Here is a 6000-nt window from a genome sequence, read left to right as displayed (position 1 = left end):
ACCTGGTTGTGTTGCAACTTTGGTGGTTTCCCTAGGATCTTTCTAAGTAGAGCTGGTGAGGAAGAACCCTCAGTTTCTTTCTGGTTGCAAGCCTCGAGCTCCCTGGAGTTGTATTTCTCCTTCTTCCTCCTGCTTCGAGAAGCCAGCTCAAGAGAGAGATGCCGACAAAGCAGAGAGCAACAGAGATGAAAAACAGAGCAAGAGGGCTAACAGTATTTAAGTCCCTAAATTCAGTCTCCCTTGGAGTCTCAATATGCCATGGTTCTTTCTGAATTTAGTCACAATGTTTTTGCCCATGCTAGTTTGAGTTAGATTTCTACCTCTTGGAGTCCAAAGAATCAATCCTGAGTTATATGCTCCTCTTCAGTGGTGGATTCCCTAGAACATTTAACTGGGGCTCGAATTATATCTGTGTTAGCAGCACATTTGAATTGTTCTGGTGAAGTTTATGAGGATTTATGGGATCTAAAGTCTAGGCTTGGCTTTATACAAAGAATGCTACAGAGCTAAAGGGTGAAGTAATGGGAAGTGACACATTTATATCTTAAGATGCATCGTGTCACTGTGGTAGTCATTAGGTCGGCTTATCGTTATTCCAGTTCCCCTTTCAGTCACCACCCTCCTTGTGATGCCATGTGGCTTGTTTCAGTGAACAGAATGCAAGAGGAAGTGACATGTGCCACTTACAGACAGAATCTTCAAGAAGTTGTGTGTGATTTCCATGTTCTCTTCCTGTTACTCTGGAGGTGGTGGAAACACACAGCAAGATGAAGCCTCTATTATCTGAGTGATTATGATGGGCTGAGCCCGACCCCCTGCCGGCCCCCTTCGGTCATGTGGATGAGAAATAAATGTTTGTTAAGTCACTGAAATTTTGGGGTTGTTACCATTGTAAAACCTGTCCTATCCTGACTGATACAACCACTTAAAAAAATTGAATATTATAAATTCTGGAAGACTTTGAATTTGTGCTTGAAAATCTATAATGAACATAATTATGGGAAAAGTGGAACTAAAGATTTCAACTGATGTTTAGGAGAATAATTTTCTCCAGCTACCTCGGAATTTGTAGATCCTATGTTACTTTTTTGGTTGGGCCTGTTAATTACTCCTCTCAAATTCACCTTAAAGCCCAAGATCAATATTTTATTTTGCTGTATTTTTTCTAAAGTCTGCTATTGTTGGTGACCTCTGATCTTTATCATTTTTCATTATTAACTCCTCAAGTACAATTCAATTTGGGTATACTCAAGACAGAAGCACTTGCTTTTTATAAAGGGAATCTTCTAGCCCTCAAGTTTCCATTTTTATTTATGGTGTTTTGCTGTATTTTCTTTCAGTTTTTGTGCCAGCCTTATTCTTAAGGAACTGCTTGTTTGGATTTCTAAGAGAATTTTATATGTAGAACAAATGAGCTTTAGGCATATTTACTATATTATTTACTGGAGGTAAGCTGTATAAGGTGATTTCCAATGAATTAGGGGTGAGTTGTACTCACCCAGCTTAAAGGGCAGAGGTTTGCAATCATATCCTAATCTACAGTGCATTTATAGCTCTTGTACCTACTTGTGTATGTAAAATCACTGTATAAGATCACCTTATGATAATTAAAACTTCTATATTTTTTGCAATTATCCAAATCAAGTTGGGATTCTTCAATTTTTCCAAATTTGGTAATCGATTTTGCTGTTCATCTTATTTATTCTTGCTTGTTATAGGAGAAAAAATGTATACTTAAATAGTATCTTGATGCCAAGATGTTGGAAGCAACTAGATCCCCCAGAATACTTTTTGTGCTTGTGAGCAGGTGTTAACAATATGTCACAATATGCCAAGATCCCACAAGAAAGTGAAAAAACTCAGAGGAGACCCTCAAAAAATAGTAGCTCCAGCTTGAAAGCGAAGTTCAAATTTGTAGATGGTTCAGTGTGTGTGGGGACATGTGCATATGTGTATATGTGTGCACGTGCATGCATGCATCTTAAATTTAGAGATGGGTTACATTATCAGTGAGCCACACTGTGTCTGTAAGCCAATCTGCCTTTGGTTTCTTTAATTATCTGGGGGACCCAGAGAGGCCACAGCTAGGAAGGGGAAAGGAAATCCCAGGAGTGGTGACATTGATTTTGGTGTAGAATTATCTTGTGTAGGGGTGCCTGGGTGTCTCAGTTGGTTAAGTATCTGACTTTTGATTTGGGCTCAAGTCATGATCTCAGGTTTGTCGGATTGAGACCTGCATTGTACTCCATGCTTCAGTGTGGAGCCTACTTGGGATTCTCTCTCCTTCTCTCTCTGCTTTCCCCTGCTCAAGCTCTCTCTCTCTCTCTCTCTCTCTCTCTCTCTCTCTCTCTCTCTCACACACACACACACACACACACACACACACACACACACACAAACTTAAAAAAAAAGAATTATCTTGTGCAGAAATCTGGCAAGAATAATATAATTGTAGCTTTTTTATAGACACAGCGTTATTGATAATTCTACAAGATCTGCATTTTAATAGCCCTCAAGAATTCAGGATTGTTAGAAATTGTCCTATATCCTAATGATCTGAAACTGAAGACAAAAATGGATGCCTAGCCTTCCAGAACAGGGGGTTAGTGTGCTGGGTGCTGATGATACGGTTTTAATGTCCTGGTCTTAGAGTGGCCTCAGTAATTGGTTCTGAGTAATTAACCATTGTCAGTGCTGTTGATGCAAAGGATTGTAAAGCTAATGTCATTATCATTAGCAGATATTTCCCAAAATTCAATTGATTTAAATAAATAACAAAACCAAACAAAAACAAAAATCAAAATAAAACAGAACCCAAATCCATATAACATGTGCAGCTATTTCATTTGCTTGGGGCTAATTCATCCTGCCAAATCCACTGGGAAGCCATGTGATTTACTGATATATTACTGAGAGTTTGTAATAACCACTGGAGTGACTGTTAACATCTGCTTTGGATATTTTCTAGTTCAAAATAATCTTAACCATGCTTTGTGGAACATAGCTTTGTGTGGAGAAATCCAGGCTGCTTCCTGAAGAAAAAAACAATTTTGCCAGTATGGTCATCTCTGTGGAGAAGGGGTAACTTCTGATTCAGGTGGAGATCCTGGTTAGTTTCCTCAATTTTTAAAATAGGACAGAGCATTACTACCTGTATAAGTATGTTCTCACACAGTGGTATTCTAGAAATGGCTCTCTCTGGTTTGAGAGACTGTGGATGTCCCACATCCATGGTCAGTGATGTCAGCTTGGAAGCTTGAAATTGGTCATAGCAGGAGTATTTACCCCAGTAGTTCTCAATGATGGTCTTTTTGCCCCTTAGGGGACATTTGGCAATCTCTAGAGACAAGCTCTGTTGTCACAACTGGGGGTTTGCTACTGACATCTAGTGGGTAGAAGCCAGGGATGCTGCTCAACATCCTACAATGCAGAAGACAGCACCCCCACCCACCCCCAACCAACAAATTATCCAGTCCAAAATGTCAACAGTGGTGAGGGTGAGAAACCCTGATTTATACCATGGAAATTGGCAAACATAAGAGATATGTTTATTTGTATTTATTTATCTAAATTTTTAAGTGTTAATTTTTGAGAAAGAGGGAGAGAAAGAGAGAAAGAGAGAGGGAGGGCAGGGGAGTGGTAGAGTGAGAGGGAGACAGAGGATCCAAAGCAGGCTGTGCTGACAGTAGAGAGCCCCATGTGCGGCTTGAACTTATGAACCGTGAGATCATGACCTGAGCTGAAGTTGGACACTTAACTGACTGAGCCACCCAGGCGCCCCATATTTTTATTTATTTATATTATTATTAAATAATTTTTTTAATGTTTATTTATTTTTGAGAGAGAGAATGTGAGTGGGGGAGGAGCAGAGAGAGAGGGAGACACAGAATTTGAAGCAGGCTCCAAGCTGTCAGCACAGAGCCCGACGCAGGGCTTGAACCCACGAACCGTGAGATCATGACCTGAGCTGAAGTCGGACACTTAACCAACTGAGCCACCCAGGCGCCCCTATATTATTATTATTTTTAGCATAAGTTTATCAACCACTAGCCCCCAAAATGAATTCTTACACCATCTTGTACAATCTCTAATTCCCATCAGAAGCCCATAGGGAAAAGTGATGTTCATGAAATCTGAAAGCTGTCTTATCCTCTGGGTAATTTATAGAGACTATGGGTTGGCATTTTTTTTTTTTATTTTTAATAAAGGGCAGATAGTAAATATTTTAGGCTTTTCAGACCATGTAGTCTCTATTGCAACTATTTATGCCTGCCTGTCATTGTAGCATGAACATGTCCACAGACAAAACATAACGAATGGACATGGCTCTGTCCCACTAACACTTTATTTACAAAGCAGGCCACACAGTTTGCTGACCCTTGACTTAGACACTAGCTCAACCCCAATTTAGAACTGCCTTCACTGAAACTTTCTTTTGATGCCAAATGTTCAGCTTTTATTAAAGATATAAAAAATAACCAAATTACATTTGCTGCAACATTTGGCACAAAAAAAGTCAGTGAGAACATTTTCCACTGGGTCACTATATGCTTCATTCTTAAGGTTCCACAGTAAAGAATTTCTTAAAATGCTTGGCTTCCCACTGAGGAACTAATTATGTTACTTTTTTTTCCAGATTTTACTTTGTACACTGGGAAGCCAAAACTCTATTTCATATTCACTTACAGCATATCCTAATTTTCATGATAAGAATCAGCTGTGGGTGCTTAAAAACTATAGGCTCCTGACGTCCACTCCAGATCTCCTGAATCTGTCTTCGTGGTGAAGGGGGTCTGTGCCCTGGATCAGTGCTTCTCAAACTTTATGTACATACCATTCACTTGAGAATCTGGTTAAAAGGCAGATTATGATCCAATAGGTCTGAGATTCTGGATTTCTGAAAAGCACGCAGGTAATGTTGATGCTGTTTGTCTTGGAACCACAATTTGAGTAGAATGTCAGTATTTTGGTAACAAATTCTCCTCAGATTCTTATCACTGAATTGCATCTCAATTATGTTTTTTCTTATAACTATTACGTTTACTTTCTGCTTTTTTTGGTTTCTGCTCTAATTTACAAATTGAAATTTCATTATACATGTTGTCCTTTAAGGCTTTTAAATCTTTTGGAGGGGATGAGATGGGCAATAGAAATAAATCTAAGGCGGGGCACCTGGGTGGTTCAGTTGGTTAGGCATCGACTTTGGCTCAGGTCATGATCTAATGGTTCATGGGTTCAAGACCCATGTCAGGCTCTGTGCTGACAGCTCAGAGCCTGGAGCCTGCTTTGGATTCTGTGTCTCCCTCTCTCTCTGCCCCTCTCCCACTCCCACTCTGTCTCTCTCTCTCTCTCTCAAAAATAAATATATATATAAAAAGAAATAAATCTAAGAGGAATATCTTTGAATGCACTTTTTTTTACAATTATGAAATACAAGTTTAGTCTCATACTATTTAGTTGTACTCTTCTTATTCCATATATAACAAATAACAAGATTAGTTTTATATTATTTCTTCAAGACTGGATGCTTTCAAATTTGTGATCCTCAAATTTGAAGTTGTTGAACATATTTATGTCTGCTTTACTGTACATCTGTTTAAGCTTTAAGAAGCTCTCTCTTAAGCTTTTGCTGATGCTCTGGGCCAATATAAAAAGGTCCTCAAAGAGCACCTGGGTGGCTCAGTTGGTTAAGTGTCTGACTCTTGGTTTTGGCTCAGGTCATGATCTCACAGTTTGTGAGTTCGAGCCCCCTGTGGGGGGGCTCCACGCTGACAGTGTGGAGCCTGCTTGGGATTCTCCTGTCTCCCTCTCTCTGCTGCTCCCCTGCTTGCTCTCTCTTTCTCTCTCTCTCAAAATAAATAAATAAATAAACATTAAAAAAATGGTCCTCAAGATGCTGATCACTTAGATTTATACTCTCTGATCTCGACCATGAGGGAGTTCTGCACGGGATCAAGTTCCTTATTAAATGCCACAGCTGCAACACCAATGTTCTCCCAC

Source organism: Panthera pardus, unplaced genomic scaffold (assembly GCF_024362965.1).
Source record: "Panthera pardus isolate Hobbes unplaced genomic scaffold, ASM2436296v1 HiC_scaffold_20, whole genome shotgun sequence".
Classification (NCBI taxonomy): Eukaryota; Metazoa; Chordata; class Mammalia; order Carnivora; family Felidae; genus Panthera; species Panthera pardus.
This window is presented reverse-complemented; position numbering follows the sequence as displayed.